Source organism: Myotis yumanensis, unplaced genomic scaffold (assembly GCF_028538775.1).
Source record: "Myotis yumanensis isolate MYYU_CA2020_CCGP unplaced genomic scaffold, mMyoYum1.0.hap1 SCAF_7, whole genome shotgun sequence".
NCBI lineage: Eukaryota > Metazoa > Chordata > Mammalia > Chiroptera > Vespertilionidae > Myotis > Myotis yumanensis.
The window spans coordinates 83262330-83285882 of NW_027223758.1; the positions used below are offsets into that span (position 1 = coordinate 83262330).

At 51.5% G+C, this 23553-nt stretch overlaps 1 protein-coding gene and 1 pseudogene across 5 annotated transcripts in view; both read left to right on the top strand.

The window, feature by feature from the left end:
* The first annotated feature begins 1830 nt into the window (after positions 1-1830).
* The window catches only part of CTIF (cap binding complex dependent translation initiation factor), a 238165-nt gene continuing 216442 nt past the window's right edge, over positions 1831-23553 (top strand). For 2 of the 5 annotated variants that reach the window (XM_070421123.1, XM_070421128.1), the window contains exon 1: positions 1831-2070. The gene's annotated coding sequence lies outside the window, so the exon portion shown is untranslated. The other 3 variants (XM_070421124.1, XM_070421127.1, XM_070421126.1) reach the window with 3 other exon arrangements.
* On the top strand, positions 13160-13255 carry LOC139014813 (U2 spliceosomal RNA; annotated as a pseudogene).

Consider the following 23553-nt stretch of genomic DNA (forward strand, 5'->3'; position numbering starts at 1 on the left):
GTCCTTTGATGGGAGTGGGGATGGTTGAAAACCAGGTCTGACACCCAGACAACTGGCTCCTGGTACCCACTCTGCCTCCTAGGAATGCATGACTGTGGGCCTGCCATCTCCCTCTAAAAGGGAGGGGAAGACACACCTGTGTGCCCTTCGGTACAAGAATTAAATGAGCTGCTCTATAGGACGGGACTGGTTTCTTTCTTTTTTCTTTTTTTTTTAATTACTATTTACTAACAGCCAGGCTATTCCATGTTTCACTAATTCTCTTAACAACTTTATGACACAGTTGTTTCTGTCCCCAATTGAGGATAACACAGGCACAGAAAAGTCATGTAATACTCCTAAATTCACCCAGCTTTCAAGTGACAAAAGTGGGCTAACGCTCAGTTCTATCTGACTATAAAGTACTATCTGACTACAAAGCACACCATACCATCCTGGATTCTGCTTTGCTTTCTGTCCAAGGTTTGGCTCATGCTGAGCCTCAAGACTGGAGCACAAAGCTCTCCACACCAAATGAAATCCCACTCATCCTTCAAGGCCACTTCAAGCCCCACCTCCAGTGAGGAGCTGTCCCCGTCTCCTTCTGCTCTCCAAGCTCATCCTCCACCCCCAGTTTGGCCCTCTGCCCTGCCAAATTGCTGGGACTTTCAGAATTTACTGTCTTCTCTCTCATCTGGGGCATTTGTATTCTGGAGCCTTTGTCAGATGCCTACCAATGCCTTTGCCTTTGTTTAAAAACCTCCTCCAGGAAGCCTTCCCTGATCCTCTCCTCTCTCACCTCCATCCACCTTCCATCCTGGTTGGCTGCTTCACCTGAGGGTTCCCTAGCACTTTGTGCTTATGCCTATGTTAAGTGTTGACTTATCCCCTATACTTGCATTGACTATAATCCTTACACCAGACTTTGAGCTTGAGGGCAGGGACTGAGGGTCTTACTTGTCTTAGCATTTCCAGACATGTCCTGTCTGTAGAAGTGCTCACCAAATGTTCTCTGAATTAATAAATGGATTTCTATGGCAATTACACCACGTCACCCAATTCCTCCAGAGAGTTGATACTCCCTTGCTTTGGAGGGGTGTGAAGCATACTTCTCCTGAAGGCCTCTCTGTGCCAAGCTCAATGCCAGGCACCTAGTAGGTGCCCAGAAAACACTGGTGATTTGGTTAAGCGATTACCGAATGTTCCATTGTATTGAATTCTCCCAGCCACCACGTTCCCTGTCCCAGCCCACAGCATGGCCAATGGAAAATTAATTGGTTGTAAAGTGCATATCCAATTACAACATCCTGCCCCTGCCACAGAGATGTTCAAATGTTAATTATAACATGCATCTCAATAACAGACAGCAGCATTTAATGCAGCATTAATAACGCCACTTGGGCCGGCCAATACATACACAAAGCTCCCTTTTATCAGCCATTAGGACAGACTTTGCACTTGAAGCGCCTAAGTCCTCATCCTTAAAGCATTCCTGCCCCCAAAACCAAACCTTTCCCCGAAAGCCTGGACCGCGCCTAAGCCCTCAGTTTTCCCTACGCAGAGGTCCGCGCCCAGGACCGCGCCAGCGTCCAGGGGCGTTGGGCGCGGGTTTCGGCGTCGCTGCACTGGGATGCCTCGGATGCTCACGCGCATCCCGGCGTCCCCGCGGCGCCGGGTTCTCCAGTGCCCGCCATCCCGGGAAAGAAAGGCGAACTACATTACCCAGCAGGCCTCGCGCCGCCCTCTTTCCTTTCAAGTCTTTGCACGTGGCCGGAGGGGAGGGCGGAGCCTGGACGTCACTCTCCAGCATTCTCTTTCCTTGTGTCAGAGCAGGGATATATTTTTTTCCTTCCTCTACTCCCTCCTCCCCCCCACCTGCCCCTCCCTCCCTCGTTCCCTTCCCTCCCTCCCTCCCTCCCTCCCTTCTTGGCTGGGTGTCCGCGCCCGGGAGCCCGAACCCCCTCCGCTGCCCGGACGCGCGGAACTCGCGGCAGGAGTCGGCTCTCGGGAGCCTCCTCCCTCCCTTCCCCTTCCCTGCCCCCTTCCCCCACCCCCGATCCGGCTCGGAGCGGTGGCCAGAGGAACCCCGAGGTGAGCATCCCCTCCGTCAGCGCCCCCTCTTGTAGTCACCGCAGCTGGCGGACGGATTCGGGGACCTAGGAGGAGGGCTGCGTGCCGTGCGCGTGCTTATAGGTAAATCCGGGAAAACCGCCCGAAACAATTAGCCCCTTCCCCCTCCCTGCGCCCGGGGCAGCCGGGCGTCCGCGCTCAGCCGTGGTCCTCCTCTCTGTCGAGGGTCGCACTCCTCGGGCTCGCCACTCCCGAGGTTTGCCCCTTCCCTCCGGGTGCCCCGCCCCGCAGGGAGCCCTGGCCCTGGAGCCCGGGTGGGGAGGGGTCCCGAGGGGCGCGCGGCTGGAGCCCGGCTGGCGTTGGACCCGCGCGGTGTAGCCGCTGTCATGTGCCGGGTTCCGAGCGGGGGGAGGCAGAGAGCGAGCGTGATTCCTCTCCCTTTTGTTTTGAAGCCGCATTGGCTGCAGCCCGCAGTTGGTGGAGTGGCGGCTGAACTTGCAGCTGTTCTGACCGTGCTCCGCCGAGGTAGGAGCGCGGCGCCCACAGCCGCTCTCGCCGGAGGCTGCTGCCCTCGCGGCCGCAGGGGGACCCGGAGAGAGTCTCCACGCCGCCCCTCCCTCCGCCGGTGAGTGATTGTGTCTGTGGCAGCGGCTGTGTGTGTGCGCGCCCGTCCCCGCGGGCTCGGGGCTGGCTGTCGTCTAGACAGTCTGCACCCTCCCTCTGTCCCCGGTGAGCCCGCGGGCCGCGGGGGGCACAGGGCGTGGGAGCAGAGGCGGGAATCCATTGCGGTTGCAGACTTGGACACTCCCCGTCGTGGTGGTTCTGTTGGCTCTTTAAATTATTATACCGTCGCCGCGGCGTCATCGGGCCTGGGGAATCGTTCGCCGGCGGAGCCGGGGTTAGGTTGACAGGCTTTGACCAACGAGGCTCGCGCTGGCGAGTGGCTCGAGCGGCTGCGGGGTGGGCTCCGGCTCGGCGTTTTCAGGACGTGGAGCAGGTGACTTGTCCCGGACGCCGGTCTTGGCGGAGGGCGGGCAGGGGGCGGTGGCTCGGTCCGCGGTGGAGGTCTGGGCTCCCGAGGGCCGCGCGGGAGAGCCTGGTGCGTCTCGGAGGGGGTGTCCCAGAGACCGCGCGTCGCCGATTTGAGTGTAAGTCTCTCCTTTGGCGTTAAAAGAGGAGCGAGGGTCTGAGCCCCTCCTCTGGGCGGCGTTGGCTGTGCGGTTTCGTGGAGTTTGCAGGGTTGGGATTGGGGGGCAGCCGTGAGCTGGAAGGGGGTGCGACGTGTAAAGGGGAGGGATGGCTGGCGGCGCCGGGTGGGTCGCACACCCGGGAGTGAAGCGTCGCCTCCCCCGCCCAGCTGTCTGTGAGTACACACCGCTCCAGCGTGGGGAGTGGAGGGTTGGGGGGGGGGGGGGGACCGCAGACGGCTGCATAGTGGGGACGCGCCGCCCGGGTCCCGTCAGCCCCCTGGTGGTCCCAGTTGGGTTTGTAGTCTTGTGTGTCCGCGCGCGTGCGTGCGCGCCCGTGTTACTTAGAGAGGGGGTCGTGCTTGCGTGTGTGCCGGGTTCACAAGGGAGTCCCTCCGCATCTCACGCCCCTAGACCCGACAGACTGGCTGCAGCGCTGGGGAGGGGTGGTCTGGATGAACCGGGAGAAGCCTTGGGGAGCTCGAGTGTTCTCTCCCCGCCTCCTTCGCCGCCCCCACGCTTGGGCTGACCCTTGTACCGAGGCGCTCTGTGGGTATGCATGCCCCAGCAGACCCTGGAGGGAATCGGTGCGCCCTGCGCCCCCCTCCCCTTTCTGCGTCCTAGAGGCCGTGTGGGCCAAAGGCTGGCCCGCAGTCCCGGTCCCGGCCCAGGCCTGGCTCTGCGCTGCCGCCTCGCTGCTGCTGGATGCCCAGACTGTGCCTCTGTCGGCTCCGCCCACCGGGCTCAGGCTCCGTGGCCCGGGGATTATCTATCTCCCAGGCTGGAGGCCCGCGAGCTAAGGAAGGAAGCCGCTGGAGCTGCCGGCTTCTAGGCGGCTGGAGCTCAGGCCGGCGAAGGTGACACAGCACGAACCCATGCCGCCCGCCGGAGCTAGAGGAGAGAGAAGGTGCCGCCCAGAGGGCGGAGAGGGGCTGCAGGCTGTCCGGCAGGCCCTCTGGCCTAGTGCTGGGTCCGTGCCCAAAACCTCAGGAATCCCTCTTGCGAGCATGCTCGGACCTCAGGAGAAAAGTGCCTGGCTTTCAAGAAAACCCAGTTACATGAGAACAGAATGCACCGCACAAGCCCCTCACAGGATGCACTCAGGTTGCGGGAGGAAGCTCCCTTTGAGTGTTTGGAACAGGACTAGGTTTACACACAGATCACCCCATCTGCTGTCCAGTGTCTGTCCTGGATTGTGTGCGCTTGGAGGCAGTAATTTTGTACCGCCTTCTGGGGGACAGTGTCATCAGTGGTTAACAGATTGCTGGAATAATATGTTTGACTTTTCAGGGCGACCCCTGCCTTCTATACATTGCATTGATTAAGATGGTCCTGTGAGGCAGGACTCTCAGTGGGAGAAGGGCTACTTTCCCGTCTTTGTGATTCCTCTTCTCAGCCTATGGCTTTTAGTTGAAATAGTGGCGAGGCCCCCCCCCCCCCCCAGTAGGTCTTGCCACCCCAGGAAGTACTGAATCTGAGAAAGGGGTTAAATTAATGCTGGTAATTACTCTTGTCAAGACATTTGTGATTTGCTACCAGTCCTAATGACAGTAGCCACTAAAGAATAGAAGTCTGCATCGCTGTTATTATCACGCATGAAAATTTCCTGTCGTTGAATGGTTACCAGTTTTTATACCTCTAATATATTCCAGAATCATACCTGCATGTAATAAATGCATATGGCACACGTATTTATGTGACACATGCCTGTGTTCACATGGGTGTGTTAATGGAGTTATTAGATTCAAGGTTTATTCTTTAGTTGCTGGTTTCAAAACCATCGAATTTAGAGTGTAGACCCCTGAGAAACCATCTCAGGTTATACTCCCTATCCCCTCCATCTCCAGGGACGGGGAACCCCCCCCCCCCAAAAAAGCAAAGAACTCCAACATGTATTTCTCAGTATTTACATGAGGGTTCTCAGACACAGCCTGAAGAAGGGTAATAGCCAAGTAATCAACCATTTATTCCCAAGTATGTATTGAGTACCTACCTGTTTATAGAGCTTAAAGTGTATACAAAGAAAATGTAACATATGGCCCCTGCTTGCCAAAAACCGACTCTAACTGGAGATGAATGTAAGATTTTTAAGTCCAACAGATGTCTATTGAACACCTACCGTAAGCTAGATATGCTACAGTGATTGGGGCACACAAAGGTAAGAGCAGAAACAGCTACATTGTTACAGTGCAATAGCCCAGATGATTCAGACACCGTAGGAGGGAATAAATCATAAATATTTTAGAGCACGCACCCTGGGACTTCATCAGTTTCACATACGTTGGTTGCAAGGGACTCAAAATGCTGGTTCCTATCCTAGAGCGAATCCAGGAGGAAGTAACAGGAAGGAGAGCCTGATGTCTCTTGTTATTTTGGACTTCAGACTGTTTGGAACCTCCCAGGTGGGTCCAGAGGTACTGTGTGTCCTTCTGTGGAAGTTAAGCAGCTGGTGGGAAATAACCCCGAAGCCAGCCCACAGCTCACTGGGCTGAGCAATGAGGAGCTCACAGGTTGTTCTCCATGGTCCTGCCCCAGCTCTGCTGGGCTCTGCTGGGCTGTGCTGGGCAGCGATAGGCTGCTGTCTTCTGTGATAGGCTCAGGCTTTGGTCACGGTCTCACTCAGAGCCCGAGTTTAGTGTCTGTCTTACAGGTCTGTGTAGGTGTTTTAATATGGGTCTCTTTGTATCTGTTCATTCCCAAACTCACTTCTCGGGTCCCTGGCACTGTCCTCCAATTTCCTCTGAGTTGCAGAGTCCACTGCCCTTGTTTTTAAGGTTCTGTTGTTTGTCGTTCAGGTCATGAAGGAGGAAGCAGGCAGTGGTGGTTAGGATGGAGAAAGAATCCTGAGCCCGCATAGAGAACATAGGCACAAGCAGATGGGCAAATTGCAGTTTTGGGGAATTCTCCAAAGAGGATGGTATTTCTGCATCGCTTACCCAATAATGTGGCAGCCCCTTTTGATGTTCTTTTGGGGCGGGGGGGCGGGCAGAGAGCGTTCCTCTACTTCTGGATCTCACCGCTGACTCACTGGTCACCTGAGCTCAACTGCTCACATCCAGGCTTTGCGTTTCTGTCCTCCTGCCTCCCCCTGCACACACCTTCATTTAGAACAATGCTGCGATGGTGGCCTTCATGAGTTGTCACCATGATGACTGATCAACATCTGCCTCTTATTTCTGAATTACACCCAGGCCAGAGCTGTGCTTCAGAACAGGGTGAGAACAGACCCGTCCTCAGATCCTAGGCACCCAGAGCTGGGAAGGCCTTGTTGATGAGCTGGTCTCCACGTGAGGACCTGAGGCCCAGAGGGATGAGATGGCTTGCACAAAGTGGCTGGGAGCCCTGGAGAGTGGCACACGAAATCCTGGATTTTGATGCCTCATCCAATCTTCTTTCTCTATACTATGGTGTTTTCCGGGGGGGGGGGGGGGGGGGGGGGGGGCGGGGGGGCGGGGGGGGGCGTGGAAGTGGGGTTCTTACTCCTCAAGGAGGAAGAATTCTACATCTTCTCACCTCTCCTCTGGTTCCAGGAAAGGCTCTGGAATGCATCTTACGGTCTTGAGATTGCGCTTCTTTGAGACTGGCCCGGCCTTCCGGGCCTCTCTCTCATCTTGGGCGTGCAGGAATCTGGGAGAGGTGGTGGGCCTTGGGCCCTCCAGCACTCGTAAGTTTGGCCTTTTGCTTTCATCTCCTGTGACCTGGACCCATGGCAAGGTCCCTTCCCATGGCAAGGTCTTCAGGAACTTCCCGACAGTGAAGAGGACCCACAGGTTTCATTTGATTCTCACCGGACTCAAGTGAGGGGAAAAACTGCCAATGGGAAGGTCATGGAGTTGGGCAGGGGATTGGTTGGCACTGGAAACTATTATAATACCCGACACTTGATTTGGCTTTACACTTTGCAGAGCATTTCACACAACTGATCCCATCTGCTCTTCATAGCAGCTCTGTGCGGCTGTTATCATTATTCCCATTTTGCAGATGAGGAAACTGAGCCACTGTAGTAGAGCAGGGATCTGAACCCTGGTCCTCAGACTTCAAGTCCACTGCCTGGGGCTGAGGCGGCCCACCATGTCACTTCACATTGCAGTTTTGTGAGTAGAGGGCCTTGAACTTTTTGGAACTTTTTTATGTCCACTGTTGGCTCACATCCAGCCAGGGAACCAGACCCAAATGCTAAGTTAGTTACCCAGGGGGTGGGTTGGATAAAGGATGGGAGGCGGTGATTGTAGCAGTGGTCTGGGGCTAGTTTGGGCTGATTACACAGAAAGGGGTGAATTTGGGAACAGATCTGGGGTTGTGGAGGACCTAGAGGAGGTTTTTGGCTGGGGTAATGGCACAAAAGTGCTAAAGGGGTAATTGTGGAATAGGGACTGGGAGTGGAGCCGACTAAGAAGGTTCGGTGGTCATCCTGAAGTCAGAAGGCTCTGTTTCTATGCCCGACTGACTCTGCCAGAACCTGGGGCTACAACAGTGAGTGGGCACAGCCCCCACTTCCTGCAAGAGGCCCACTCTATTGCCCAAGAGACACTTAAACAGTACCTTCAGTGTGGTGCGGTGAGTGCAGACAGTTAAATTCTGCATGGGGCAGTAAATGCAGGGGTAGAGAAAGTCCCGAGGGCCTTACAGTAGCAAGGACAAGGGGCCGCTGCTCTTGCCTCAAGATCAGGGAGTGCTTCCTGAGGGAGATAACATAGGTGCTGCAGCTGAAAGAGAATTAACCAGGAGAGGAGATGGGAGAAGGGCACTCAGGGGTAGGAACAGTATGTGCAAAGGTGTAGAGGCCTGAGGCTGTCTGGGTACAAGGAGGGACGGAAGCTATGAGGTCGGAGTCCAAGGGCAGAAAGGCAGACAAGGCTCAGGAGGGAGGAGCTTTGTGAGCCTGGCTGGGACCTCGGCTGTTAGCCCCCAGGTAGAGCCTGGAGGACGGGCCATTAATCAGAGTCGAGGTGTGCCACCGTGGAACAGAAGGGAGCAGGACTGGGAGCTGGGCAGCTGCAGGGCGGATGAGGGAGTGACAGGCTCCATTCGGTCCAGGTCACAGGGGATGAGGCCTGGAGCCAGGGCCATGCGTATGGAGATGGAGGAAGGTCATATATATATATTTAGGGAAGAAAGTCTTCAGTGACTGCTTAGCTTTGGGGGATAAGGAAAGAGCCCAGTGCCTCCCAGGTTCCTGGCCTCCCTGACTTGGTGGGGGGCGGCCGTTACCCAGGTGTGACCTGGTTGCTGGAGCAGGTCAGCTAGGGTTGGGGTAGGGGGAGGATTGTGGGGAGTTCATTGTTACATGAGTAGAATTGGAATTGCGGATAGGGTAATCCGGTGGCAACTGTCTTACACACGGCACGGTGCGCAGGGTGGAAGCCTGAGGAAGCAGTGTGGGCAGGGGCCACAGACCCAGGAGTGGGGAAGGGTCTGCTGCCGCCGAGTGGACCGAGGTGGGGCTGCTGTAGACAATAAGGAGACCTCTTCCTCCCATTGTCAGAGGATCCTTTGTCATGCCGCTTGCCGCAGTCGTCAGGGAAGCCAGGCGGGGATGCTGTGTCATGCTGGAGGCCCAGCTGGCAGAATCCAGCGACAGCCAAGAATGAGCTTCAGCTGGAAGCATTGGAGGGAGTTAGGGGACTGGCGTGTGCATTTTTAAGGCCCATGGTGAGCAGGTGCTGTCCCCGGCCCTGGGGCCATGAGTAAAGGGCAGGGAAGATGTGGAGCAGGCAGTCCAGCTGGGAGACGGGATGTGGACTTAAGAGGCCACGTAGAAGCTGTAACAACGTGGGCAAAGAGTAGCGTGCACATCGAACAGAAGAGTGGCTACTTCTCTTCCTGCCATCCTGGAGCTGCGCATTTTAGGCAGAGCTCCAGCCTTTTCAGTTTTTAATCCTTGGGGCCTAAGACAGTGCCTGGCGCTTAGTAGGTGCTCAGCCTATGTCTGTGGATCTGCAGGGATGTGGCCAGTCAGGTGTTTGGGGTGGGAGGTCAGCCAAGGAAAGTTTCCATGAACAAGACCAAAGTGGGTATTCCAACACCGATTGAGAATATTTTTAGTACCGCGGTGGAGTAAAAATCTTGAAAACCTTCCAACTACCAAGTACCTAGAAATGCTGTATAAACTAGCATCCTTTCAAAGAAGAGCTGAGCTCATAAGATGTGAAGAAAAGCCAGAGGACTCAAAAGCGAGTGTGGACAGGAAGCTTGCGCATATGCTAGGCCAGTCCTGCGGAGCGGGGGTGCCGGAGGCAGGGGCAGGGGTTGTTGAGGGGTGGTTTCTGGTCTCAGAACGTAAGAGGGTGGAGTCCTGATAACATCTCCAGGACCAGGGGTGTGACTGGGAGTTGGAGCAGAGAGAGACCTGCCTGACAGGGGCCCTGTTAAGGTTTGCGTGCTTGGAGAAAGGACAGGGGGTTGGGGGGTGGGGGGAGCTTGTCAGTCTTGGCCTGGATCTGGGGTGGGGGAAAAAATCTTCCCTGGAAACTCTGCTTTTGGATGTGATCTGAAGGTCCCAAGAGGAGGAATTAACATATAAAGCCCTGGGGAGCAGGGTCCTCCAGCCTGTGGCCTAGGCCCTCGGGGATGCCAGGAAGGTCCTGGGGCTCTTCACCCTTCGATGCCTTGGGTCTCAACCTTGGAGAGATGCTGCAGGACCTGGGTGGCCCGAGTGAGTGAGTGAGTGAGTGAGGAGGAGGAGAGAGAGGCCTCGTTCGAAACCTTTAAAAAGAGTTTTTGTTGATTTTTAGAGAGAGGGGAAGGGAGAGAGAGAAACATTGATTGGCTGCCTCCCGCATCCCCAGGCCTGTGCAGGGCCGGGAATCGAACTGGCGTCCTTTTGGTGCATGGGTTGACACTCAACCACTGACCCATATTGACCAGGGCTTGAAACCTTTGAAAAGGGCCTCAGGACAGCTGCACCCCCGTGGAGGCGTGTGCAGGGCTGCGTGAGGGGCTGTTCCTGCCCCGGGCTTCACCTCTTCGCAGAAGCCTGCAGACAAGTCGTCCAGGAAGGCCAGAATGTTCTCCCCTGCCGTTCACTCGGTCAGGAGCTTACAGATGAGGCTCTGTCCAGGTTCCCCCTAAAGGTGCCCTGGGGCATTCCAGTTGCTACTCATGCCCCAGACTGTGCGTCACACTGGCTCCCCCAAGCCCAGAGTCTTGAGTTCCTAGAATTTCAAACTGGGGAGACGTCTTGGAGGTCACCGCCCATCCCCGCAGTGTGGCAGTCCTGACTACATCAGCACTTGCTCAGATGCTTCCCACGGCTGAGCAAGAACATGCTAGGAGTGTACGGCCTGTGAGGCAGTGCCTTCTCTTACCAGAGGCTGTTGCCGCTGCGAAGGTCTTCTGTGAGCCTCAGCCACTGCCCAGCCCTTTCCACCCCTCGCCCCATGGCTGTCCAGAGAGATGTCTTCCAGGCCTTTCACTGTCCCGCTTCTTCTGATGGCTTTAATTTGTCAAGCTAAGATTCTGTGACAATCCAGCCAACTTCTAGCCTAACTTTAGCACAGAAGGCGCTTTGAAGTTCAGAGTAAGCTTAGCTGAGCCGGCTGCGTAGATGCAGCCTGTGATGTAAGTAAAAGTTAGAGAAGCTCTGGCTCAGTACTTTCCAGATTACCATGAGAGAAGCAACAGCACACACTGCATGTTCTTTCCTCCAACACCCAGAAAGCATCTTGGCTCATAAGTAAGTGACTCAGGAATCGGGGTTTATTGAGTGTCTATTATGTGCCCGGCACAGTGCTAAGCATTCTCTGTTTGCCTCGCTGCATCAAAGCAACTTCCGTGAGGGAGAAAGATGGAGAGGCAGAGACATAGAAATGCCTAACTGTAGCTGTGGCAGTTGAGCCTGAAGTTATTCAGAAAGAATGTGTGTGGTTCCATCTGGGCTGGGTGGAGCTGACCCTCCCCTTGCTGTTCCCTTGTAGGGCCTACCCGCTGGAGTAGCAATGTCCTGGTCTCACCACAGGTCTTTACCACATTTGTGGGGCATTTGCTGAGATACTTACGATTGTAAGCCATGAGATCAAGAAAGTGGCCTCCTGGGGAATCCACATCTTGGTGTGCCACCAAGTAGGATGGTGCTCACAAGCAAAGTGTTTTTGAGAGCATGCTGCCTGCCTGTCTGTCTCTTGAGGTCAGTCTACAGTCCCTGGGCTTTCTCAGGGAGCAGAGGCTTTCTGTCCCTTTGCATCTGCAGGAAGGTCAGCATCTGTGGGCTCATCTGTTCACTAGCTGCCATGACAGGTTACCAGGAGCACGGCTGCCTTTGCAGCGAGGTTGCATCAAGTCAGCTGGACACCCAGATGTGCGCTGCCAGTTTCATACGGGACCCTGTGCTAACAGCACTTGGTGGGGAGGGCCAGGGATTCTGGGAAAGCACCCAATTTCTCCTCTCCTCCCCCCCAAAAAATGGTTCCTCGTGCTCACATTGCACTGGTTTGCCTCGATCCTTTAGCTCCAGGCTCTTACCCGTTGCATTTGGTTCAGTTTAGCAGAACGTCCGTCAGACGCCTGCGGGGCACCCGGCTCTGAATGAGGTGAGATGAATTCTGGTGAAACTGGCAGGGCCCCCGCCTCCCATCTGCATCTCTGTGGGGAAGACAGAATGGCCTTATGGGAAGTTCTGGATAAGGAGAAAGAAAAGTGTGCTGAGGCAGCCAGAGGTGACTCTAACTTTTTTGTGGAAAAGGACACACTTTTGAGAGTGAAAGGGGATGCTGTTAACAATCCTGCTGGGACACAGCTGTCAACTGGGATTGTCCTCATGGCACCAGAGAGGGCATTTTGCTTGTGGGTCACACCTGACACTGTTATCATTTACACCGCAGGATGCACATGCGGTGATGGGGGTAGCGGCGCGCCCAGGAGAAACCAGCATCTGTTTCCTCATTTTGTTTCGGAACAAGAGAGGAAAGTATTATCTGTGGGGACCATGGACTCGGCTTTCTGATGGGGCTCAGTTTCCAGCCACAAGGACCTATCTCAGACCTCTCCATGACCTCACTTTTAGGATTGGAGGTGGAAGTTGGGGAGAGAAAAACACCTGACTTTGTAGGGTGTTGCCTATTGGCAAAAGAACATAGGACTAACAATGGCTTGAAAAGCAAGGTGTTTGTAGACTCGCATAGCCAGAGGTCTGAAGATAGGGGTTCTAGGGTTGGTTCCTTCAGTGGCTCAGCAGTGATTTCAAGGACTTATTCTAACCTTCTAGGCTACCATTTCAGCATGTTGGCCTTTCTCCTCGGGTGTGCTGTCTCCGCATGGTCACAGCATGGCTACCCCTATTCCAGACATCACATTCTCATAACTGCATCTTCAGGCTGTGGGGAGCCGATAGAGGATTAAGCCTCGGACTGACCTGTTGGCAAAGTCACAAGTCCCAGCTTAGAGGGCACAGTCCTCTTAAGCATACTTAGGCTTGACCTTATGAAGCTCCCTAGATCTATCCCGGAAGCTAATGGGCTGAGGGAAGTGCAGCAAGAACAAGAACAAAAACAAGTGAAACTCACAAGAACAATGTAACTATGGTCAAAACAAGTGAAATTCACAAGAACAGTGTAACTATGGAAACCACTACCTTGTTTACCTCTGACTATAAAATAAAGGCTCAGCTTGCCTCGGGATCTTTCTCTGTGGCCTCAGCCAGGCACAGGGAGATCCACAGAGACTAAAGAGAGCTAGAGAGTTCTGAACGCTGTCTCCGTCTGTGTAAAACATTCTTCGCCAACTCTGTCCACACCTTTGGGAACCCGTGGACCGCTGGGGCTGGACCCCAGCAGCAGGCAATCAGGAAGGTGAACTTCTAGTTTCTCCTTGTGTCTTGATGTGTCAGGGAGGGGGAAATTTTCCAGAATCCTCCCACTAAAATTTTCATCAAGTCCGTTGAAGAGAAATGGGTCAATACCCATGCCTAAGCTCAAGTCGAGGTTGAGATCGCTTCTCGGCCTTTTGGCTAAGATCGAGTGTAGTATCTGTTCTTATCAGTTTTAATATCTAGTAGGGTTGAAATAGCAAGTTTTCTGCCTCCTCTGTAGAGGTGAGCTCTGCTTATAGGGAAGTGAGAAGGGGAATGATGGTTGGGGAAACAGCAGTGTTTGCCTCACCAAACTTTAATATGATTTTATTTATGTATTTGGGGAGGTGTCACTTTTATTGCGATGAAATTTTTTAAGTATATTTTTACTGATTTCAGAGAGGAAGGTAGAGGGAGAGAGAGATAGAAACATCAATAATGAGAGTGAATCATTGATCGGCTGCCTTCTACATGCCCCGCACTGGGGATCGAATCCACACCCAGGCATGTGCCCCAACTGGGAATCAAACCGTGACTTTCTGATTCACAGGTCAACGCTCAACCACTGAGCCATGCTGGCTGGGCAAGAAATGAAATTTTTTATACCTCTACTCCCTGGCTCTGGCAACCACTGATCTGCTTTCTCTCACTATAGTTTTGCCTTTTCTAGTTATTATTATTGCTTAACCCACAGGAAATATTGGGGCATGGGACCCCAGTTGTCCAATGAAGGCCTCTTGTGTGATCTCAGTAAGTGGGTTCTATGTCCCCTCCCCAAGGATCCCCTTCAATTTTCCTGCCACCGGGGCCAGGTAGAGAACCTGCAGGCAGAATTGTCCAGAGGGAAGGAGCATATGTGGCTGGTGGCCTGGACAGCAGGACTGGAAATGCCTGAGGGGCTGAGGCTCTGGCTGGTCAGTGGCAGACAGTGGTCACCTTTGCAGGTGACCATGAGGATTGAAAGAGGAAATTGCTTCTCAGAGTGGTTTGGACACCTTGTATCTAGCAGAGTCAGGTCTCTTGCCCATGCAGACTGGGAACTCCGGCCCTAGGGAATGCAGGCCATGGGAAGATGGTGGTGGTCACCACCTTCCCCTCCCCCAACCACCCTTCCCTTCATTCATGTAAATAGCCCAGGCCACTGGCGACCACCCAACAACCCCCTGGGGCCAATCCTTCCCCTCTGGGCTCTTCTACACTCGTCTCATATGGTCACTTTTATCTTCTTCCACTCCAGCATTTGGTCTATAAATTTTTAGGGCACTCGGCACTTTCCATCGCTCCCATCAGCCCTTGGATCCTTGCTTGGTCTGTTCTCTGAGATCATAAGCACCTTGAAGACACTATCCTCACTGAACCCTCTGTGGATTCCCATAAGGTGAGGGCAGTGCCGGCCATAAGATCCATGCTCATGAAACCAAGTTGTTGTTTTTTTTAAAGGAAAATGCATATTTATAGAATGAGGAAGGGCACTTCCTTATTTTGGACATCTCTACAGATTCAGAACCAGTTCAGTGTGGCCCAGCACAGTGCCCTGGATAAGGATTCATGGATTTCCACATACAGGGTGGGGCAGAAGTAGGTTTACAGTTGTAAGTATGCAAAACAGTTTATTCTTGTATTATCATTTTTAAAAAAATGTTTTTTATTGATTTTAGAGAGGAAAGGAGAGGGAGAGAGAGAGAGAAACATCAGTGATGAGAGAGAATCATTGATTGGCTGCCTCTTGCACGCCCCCTACTGGGGATCGAGCCTACAGTCTGGGCATGTGCCCCTGACCGGAATTGAACCTGGGACCCTTCAGTCCACAGGCTGACGCTCTATCCACTAAGCCAAACCAACTAGGGCCATTCTTGTATTATCATTTATTAATTATTGCATTCGTTTCCATATGAACAACTGTAAACCTACTTTTGCCCCACTCTGCATTTCTTTCCAGAGAAAAAAGGGTAACCTATCATGCTATTATGGGTTGAATTTTATGATCCCCCTTCTCCCACCTCAGCCCTGTTGACGTCCTAACGCCCCCAGGACCTCAGAATGTGACTGTATTTGAAGATGAGACCCTTAAAGAGGTGATTATGAGATCCTGTGGGTGGGCCCTAATCCAATATGACTGCTGTCCTTAAGAGATGAGGACAGGAGTAGACACAGCCCAGCCCGAGGGACAAGCATGTGAGGGAGGACACAGTGAGAAGGCAGCCATCTATAAGCCAAGGAGAGAGGCCTTAGAAGGAACCAACCTGCTACACCTTAATTGAAATTTCTAGCCTCCAGAGCTGTGAGACAGCATGTTTCTGTTGCTTAGGCCGCCCAGTCTGTGCTGTTTTGTTGGGCCAGACTATGGATCCGGGCCTGTGTGACTCTAACATCCTGGACTCTGCCCTGTGAGCTGCTGTGTTTAGGCATTGGGAAAGATGTGGGTCACCTCAGGGATTGAACAGGTGGGATTTCTCCAGAAACCCCGGGCAATCCAAAAATAAAGCCCTAACATTTGTTAAGTATTACAGTATTAACGTGCTTAGTGAGCACTTTACATGTGTTATCTTTATTAGCCTTCATAGCTCCTATTTTATAGGTGAGAGAATGAGGAAACAGAGAGGCTAAGCAATTTCCCTGAGGTCACACAGCTGAGAAGTGACCTAACCCATTTTGCTCCAGTTTTGCCTCTTAACCATCACACACCGGGACTAACAAGTTATGCTGAGGTCTCCTTGTGATGTTCTGGAAAGGTCACTGGTCTTAGATCTGCCACTAATGCCACCTGGGTGGTCTTTGGCAATCACTGCACACCTGGATGTTTTCTCCTCAGTGACCTCAGGGATTGGATGAGTGAATATCAAAGATCTCCGTTCGCCTCTCCCTGAGGTTCCCAGTGCCAGGCCTCTGAGGCATCGTGAGGAAGAACCCCTGTGATGTCATTTTCAACACCTGCCAGTGTCTAACGTAGCAGCTCTAGATCTCCCCGATTTGGCCAGTTGAACCTATGGTTTGGCAGTTTGTTCCTTCCTGATAAAATTGATTCCTTTTCAGTAAGGTAGAAATTATCCCCACCCTGTGCCAGGCAGTGTTCCAGGTCTCTTAAGGATGTCGGCTTCCCGTTACGTCCGCAGAAGGGTGTGGGGAAAGGGTTGCTGGTGAGTGATGTAATGTGTTTCCTTCCTCTGGATAAAACACATGTGGTTGACTGCAGCCTCATTCCTGTGAGAGAGAAACCAGCCACGTGGGCAACGACAATTGGGAGCCCAGAGTGAGCCGCAGACCTCTGCGTCTTTGGCCATCTCGTTTCCATTTCCCATGAGACCCAGGTGGGTGGCGGGTGAGGGTGAGGGTGAGGAGAGGGTGGCGGGTGGTTCCAGGAGCCCACAGACTGAGCACAAGGCAGTAAGGACAAGAAGGAGGTTGCCTGAGCTCCTGTGGACACTCTTGGGGACCTAGTTTTAAACCTCCAGCAGGCTAGCTCCTGGTGTGTCCCCACAGGGCTGCAGTGACTTTAGTTACCTCATTAGGGCCAGGTTTACTTAATGTGTCAGTAATAGATTTCAGAGCCAGAAAAGCACTAGAGTACGAGATCCCAGTTCCCCAGCCGCCTGCTGACGACCTCCATAGCTCGAATCTCCAGCTCCCTGGGTTCAGCGTTTGCAGGGCCGGGAGGAAAGGCCAGCCGAGTGGTTCACTCATGTGGGTGAGTAGACACTGAGCACCACTAGTCGCTGTGAGCGGGCTTTCACGCTTTTGTCAGCCACCCCCGGGGTTATTACTCTGGCATTCTTGTGAGGTGACTGGAGAGCTAGCTGGGTCAATGTGACGCTTCCAGTGGGGACATTGAGGCAAGAAAAAGAAGGTGACTTGGCCAAGGTCACATACCGTATCTACCAGCGAGAAAACAAATTAAAGCCTGGTTCTCTATTCAGTTACTCCCCGCCCCCCGCTCTGCCTTAAAGCCCGAAAAACCATTTGGTCTGCCCCTGCCAAGGCACCAGGGGTGAGTTAATTAAATGTTTGACCAAGTAGAGCAGGCTAATTTTTAAGTTGATGATTTTGTATGGCCCTCGAATGCTGGTGTAAATATCCAAGTGGCCCTTGGCAGGAGAAGGTTCCCCACCCCTGCCTTAAAGTACGGCATCATACTACCGATGGGGTACATGCTGACTTCCAGTTGAAAGTCTATGAACTTATAAAAAATTTAAAGCTATGTATCTATGCAAATGTGCATTAAAGAAAAGACGTCTTATTTCATTATTGCGTAGAGGAAACTAAGTTTAATAAAAAGTCAATACAAGGTCAAGGACAATATTACATACATGGGTATGACAGACAATACCAAACAAAGTGCCGAATGTTGGGAAATGCAGCATAAGCAGGTTTGGGTTGGGCTTATGTCACTTGGTACTGGGGACGTTTTGAATAATACATGTCCAGTTTCAGCCCAAGGCTACCTCTTTTCATGTAACAAATGCAGGTTCCTAAGTATTCATTTACATCGAACTTTTATGTGTATGATTGGGATTTGAATTCACAAAAGGTGGTCATTACCTAAAGACAGCTTTAGTAAATATTTTTGTAAAGCACAGAAATTTTTTTTTAATATATTTCTTTATTGACTTCAGAGAGGAAGGGAGAAGGAGAGAGAGATAGAAACATCAATGATGAGAGAGAATCATTGATTGGCTGCCTCCTACACACCCCCTACTGGGGAACGAGCCCACGACCCAGGCATGTGCCCTTGACCGGAATCGAACCTGGGGCCCTTCAGTCCGCAGGCTGACGCTTTATCCACTGAGCCAAGCCGGCTAGGGCTATCCCGAATTTTGATAACCAGAAACTTCAATGTATCTGTGAGAAAGATCATCTTGGCAACAAATGTGCTACAATGAAGAGTGTTCTACTTGACATCCAATTCTCCAACCGGTGATAAGTACCCTTGTCTAAAGTTAATGTCTAAAGGGCGCATTGGAGAGCTAACTCACTCTAGTAAACTGGTAGTTTTGCTACTCAAATTCAGGTAATCTAGAAGAGTTATGTTGAGGTTGAGACAACTACTTGTAACTCAGCATTTTAAGCCAGATTTTCTCTTCGGTATTGTGAGGGACGGCGGCCATATGTTCCGAACCCAAATTAGGATGTGCGTTTGAGTATTTGAAATCAGGACGTCTCCCAGCTGTCATCTTACATCTAGGTTGGGACTCTGGGTCTCAGTTTCAAATTCGTGGATGTGCTCATATGATATTCAAGACAAAAATATTTTATGGTAAAAATATTGGCCCTACCTTCAGATCCTCCTGAGACCTTTTTCTTTCTAGTCTCCCCCCCCCCCCCCCCCCCCGCCACCAATATCTTTGTTTCTTTCGATTTGCCCTTGTTATGCCATGTGTGTTGGTTTTCTACAACCAAGCAATTCTCTGATACCAGCTGTGTGTCCTACAATTCGACTCCATTCTGATACTACCTACCTGGAGATAGCGGCAGATCCCACAGGTTAAGGCAGTGGTTCTCAACCTTGGCTGCACATTAGGATCACCTGGGAATCTTTTTAAAATCCTGATTTCTGGGCCTCATCCTCTGGAAATTCTGTTTCTTTGTTATGGGGTGGGGCCACAACATTAGTAACAAAGAAACAGAATTTCCAGAGGATGAGGCCCAGAAATCAGGATTTTAAAAAGATTCCCAGGTGATTCTAATGTGCAGCCAAGGTTGAGAACCACTGGGTTAAGGGCTCAGTCTTACAGGATTGCCCCCTCCCACCCTCACTTTAGGTGCCACTTACAAGTCCAGGGGGGTCACCTGTGCTTCTAACTGGCTATAGATTGGAGATCCTAATGACACCTTCCTCAGGTTCAATTAATTTGCTAGAATGGCTCCCGGGACTCAAACATTTTACTTACCAGATTACTAGTTTGTTATAAAATATATAACTCAGGAACAGCCAGTGGAAGAGCTTTATAGGGCAGAGTGTGGGGAAGGGCATCAGACATGCCATTCACCCCGTACCTTCACGTGTTCACCAACTGGAAGCTCTCTGAACCCCCATCCTTTTGGGTTGTATGGAGACTTCATTGCATAGGCACGAGTGATTAAATCATTGGCCATTGGTGAGTGAATTCAATCTCCAGTCTCTCTCTTCTCTCCAGATGGAGGTCAAGGGGTGGGACTGAAAGTTCTGACCCTTCCATCACATGGCTGGTTCCCCTGGCAACCAGCTGCAGCATCCTTAGGTGCTTTCCAAAAGTCATCTTATTAACATAAACCCTGGTGGGAAGGGGTTTGTTATGAATATCAAGACACCTTTATCGTTCTTATAAATTCCAAGGGTGCCAGGAACAAAGATACATTTCTTACTATAAATGACAATATTACAGTCCTTTATTTATATAACAGAATGCTAGATCTGGAGCCTACATTCTCACCCCATCTGCCAAATTTCTAACAAAAGAATATTTTTCCGTGTTACCTGTGGAAGCAGAGAGCTTTGTGACCTGTGCAAATGATTGAACCTTGAAGAGCACAGATCCTGGGTTCTCCTTGTGGGCTCCTCCACGGGGCTGCTTGGGCTTCCTCAAAGCATGGTGGCTGGGTTCTGAAAGTGAATGTCCCAAGACACAGGAAGGAGAAGCTGCCGATTCCTTAAAGGCTTGTCCTGGAAACTGGCCCAGTGTCATGTCCGTGTACCGAGTCCAGATTCAAGGGGAAGGGATGGAGACCCTGCTTCCGGTGGGAGGAGTGTCAGCTCTTGTAGGGCCATGAGAACTAGTGTCACAGAAAGGAGTATCGTTCCTTCTCACAGACCTTCGCCGAGGCTCACATTTTATTTTCTACTTGCAGTCTTTTGTGGAGGGATGGCAAATGTGTAGAACTCCATTGGTATCATGGGAACTCAGTCACAGTAAATGCTTTGTGTGATGTCACTTTTATATTTTAACTGTTTGACAAGTGGCTTCCCCTTGGCATGAGTATGGGGGCCTTCATTTCACCAGTCACTCCCAGAGTTGGCTGAGATACACAAGTCTTGCCCTTGGCCTTCCTCCTGAGCATCTTCTCTCCTGCAGGGCATCCACAGTTATTGGCCTTCTCAGAGCAACTCCACGGTGGCAAGACCCTGTGCTGGCTGCTGGGGGCGCTACAGAGAGGAGTCAGGAGACACCTGTGCCCCTGTGCCACCTGCAGGGAGTGGAGGGTTTGTACTGTAGATGGAAAGCGCTGGCCTCGGTGTCACTGTTTTTCAGGGTGTCTTCAGCTGGCGGAGTGCGGTGGGAGCACGTGTGCTGGCAGTGCCGACTATGTCTCTTTCCCTTTCTGGGGCTCCTGATTGGAGAACGTGCCCTGGCCTAGGAGGGCAGGGACCTGGGTTCCAGTGATGTCAGATAACTCCCTGCTCTGTTTCTTCGTCTATAAAATAGGAAATTAGGCCTAGTCTAGGGGTCTGCACACTGTGGTCCCCAGACCCAAGCGTGCTTTCCTGAATGACTTTTACTGGAACACAGCCTGCCTATTGTTTTGTGTATTTCCACGGTTGCCTTTGGCTGATCTCAGCAGAGAATGTGTGGCCCACAACGCCTAACATATTTACTCTCTGGCACTTTACAGAAAAGCTTATGAACCTCTATTCTAGAAGCTTCATTTTAGCCACAAAGCTCTTCCTCAAATCACTTGAAAATTTTTGTTCACCAATAAATCATTCTTTTAACACTTAACCATGTGCCAGGCACTGTACTAAGTGCTTTAAACTTATTCACTTATTTAATCCTTATAAAAACCTTGTGAGATGGGTATTATTTTTATTTTTTTTAATTTTTCAATTACAGTATACAGTCAATATTATTTGGTATTAGTTTCAGGTGGTTAGACAATTATATACTTGACAAAATGGTCCCTGATATTTCCAGTACCTGCTTGGCACTACACATAGTTATTACCATATTATTGACTACTAGAGGCCTAATGCACGAAATTTGTGCAAGGGGCTCTGCCCTCACAGCCCTGGCTGCCTTGGTTGGCCCTCATAGCCCCTCGCAGCCTCTGCCGGCCCTCGAAGCCTCAGACAGTCGTTCTGCTGTTTGGTCTGATTAGCATATTAGCACTTTATTATATAGGATGTTCCCTAAGCTGTACTTTATATCCCCATGACTGTTTTATAACTACCAATTTGTACTTCTTAATCCTTGCATGTTTTTCATCTATTCTCGTAACCCCACTCCCTTCTGACAGCCATTAGTTCTCTATATCTATGAGTCTGTTTCTGTTTTGTTTTTTTATTTTGTTCTTTAGATATCACATATACGTGATCATATGGTATTTGTCTTTCTCTGTCTGACTTATTTCACTCAGAGTAAGATGACATTATTTTATCATCCTCATTTTAGAGAAGAGAAAATTGAGATAGTAAACAGAGAGGTTAAGTAACTTGCTTAAGGTCACACAGCTCCTAAGTGGGAAAGGCAACATTAGAATTCAGCAGTCTGGCTCCTGAGTGCTTACCCATTGGTCCATGCTGCCACTCACTGGTGGCCTGAGGTGAAATTGGGTGGACGGGGTGGCTGACTGGAACTGATCTGGGGTGGTCAGGTCTTCCCCTCATCTCCTGGCCCCCGGGGCCTTCAGGGCCATTAACTAACAAACTGTGGAGGATGTAAGGTTAGCAAATTAGTAGGGTCCCACGCTTGTAGAGGGGACTTTAGCTTGTTTAATTTCTACAAGAGGACTTGGTCCTGGCTGTTGGGAACTCAAGCAGGCCTGGAATTATAGAGAGCACTGTTCCCGGGGAATGAGGACTCCAGACAAATACCATTTCTAAACGATCATAATTATGCCAATAAAAGTGAGTGCTTGGAGTCCAAGGTCCACATTTCAGAACAGTAACTGGAAGAGGCACCTTCCAATTAATTGCAATGCCCCAAACAAATATTAAAACCTGTAAATCTATTTGGAGCCAGTTCCCTGGGCCAGAGTGATTTATCTCAGAATCGAGCCATAAAATTAAGCAAGGGCTCACTTCCCACACTCAATGTCACCTTTCCTGCTCCCTCCTACCAATAACCCTAAATCAGCCCCTGGAGTCCAGAGATTAGGCAGCATTTGTTGAGGAGGTGGGAGCCTGGGGCTGCAAAGAGGGGCTCTAGGGTCTTCCCTGTATGCAGATGAGCTGTCTTTCTCATAAGGGGGAGTCTTAGGGGATGAGCTACCGCCTTCCCCCCCCTTGTGGCTGAACCATTCCTAGGAGCAGGGAGGGGAGCGTGACTCATTTTTACTGCCAGTGGAAAGCTGACCTTGATCTTGGTGGTGGTTTGAAGGTGACTGGGACCTTGGGGGAGTTTATTCCCTGGTGTTTTGGCTGCTGTCCACCTAGTACCTATCACATTAGTGATTTAAGAGGATTCCTGATTCCTAGGAGCCCCCCCTCCCTTCTGGCCTGGGGTCCTCTGCCTGTAGGTGCAGAAGGGTCTCCTGTTCTGAGGTTTGTGCTGTCTCTGCTTTTCTAGGTCTGTGTCCTGCCTGCCTCAGTGTGGCTTGGGAACCTCCACCTCCAGGGGTCCCCTCCTGCCTGGGTTCCCAGGCCCTACCCCTTCTCCCAGCCAGCAGCACACTGCTCCCCAGCCTTCCCGCTCCTCACCCCTAAAGTAGTGAAAGAATCTTCTTGACAACCAGGAATTCAGGAGATTTTCAGTTGCGGGGGGTGGGGGGGTGCTATTTAAAAAAATATTTTGTTGATTTCAGAGAGGAAGAGAGAGGGGGAGAGAGAGAAGTGTCAGTGATGAGAGGGAATCATTGATTGACTGCCTCCTGCATGCCCACAGTGGGGATCCAGCCCGCAACTCAGGCTTGTGCACTGACCGGGAATGGAACCATGACCTCCTGGTTCATAGGTCAATACTCAACCATTGGGCCACAGTGGCCAGGTGGGCTTTTAAAACCTCCCATTTCTTCTTGGCTGCTTTCAGAGCACTCTCGGTTCTCCCTATATCTAAATTGGGGTCCCCCTTGTTCTCAGGAGACAGCTTTTCTGATGGGGTCCACTCTCCCTGCGGTCCTGCCTGTTTGATGCATGACCAGAGGTGATCATCAGGTGTTCCAAGAGGCCAGAAGGTCCCCAAGCGAAATGGGATTTTGTGGGAGTGGGAGGCATCCTTCCTTTCCCCAAATGCTTTGCCTGCCACCTGGAATGCAGGCGGATGGTGCGTGAGGGGGATGGAGGTCCTGCTGGGTGGGCAGTGGGTACAGGCCAGTTCCTGGGGCGGCTCCATGTGCTACATTTGGCCCCCTCCACAGGCCTCAATGGAGGCCCCCAAAGCCTGGCTCTCCTCTAGCTCGTCCTAGAACAGCGGTTCTCAACCTGTGGGTCTCGACCCCTTTGGGGGTCGAACAACCCTTTCACAGGGGTCGCCTAAGACCGTCGGAAAACACATATATAATTACATACTGTTTTGGGGATTCATCACTATGCTTTAATTATGTTCCATTTGTAACAATGAAAATACATCCTGCATATCAGATATTTATATGACGATTCATAACAGTAGCAAAATTACAGTTAGGAAG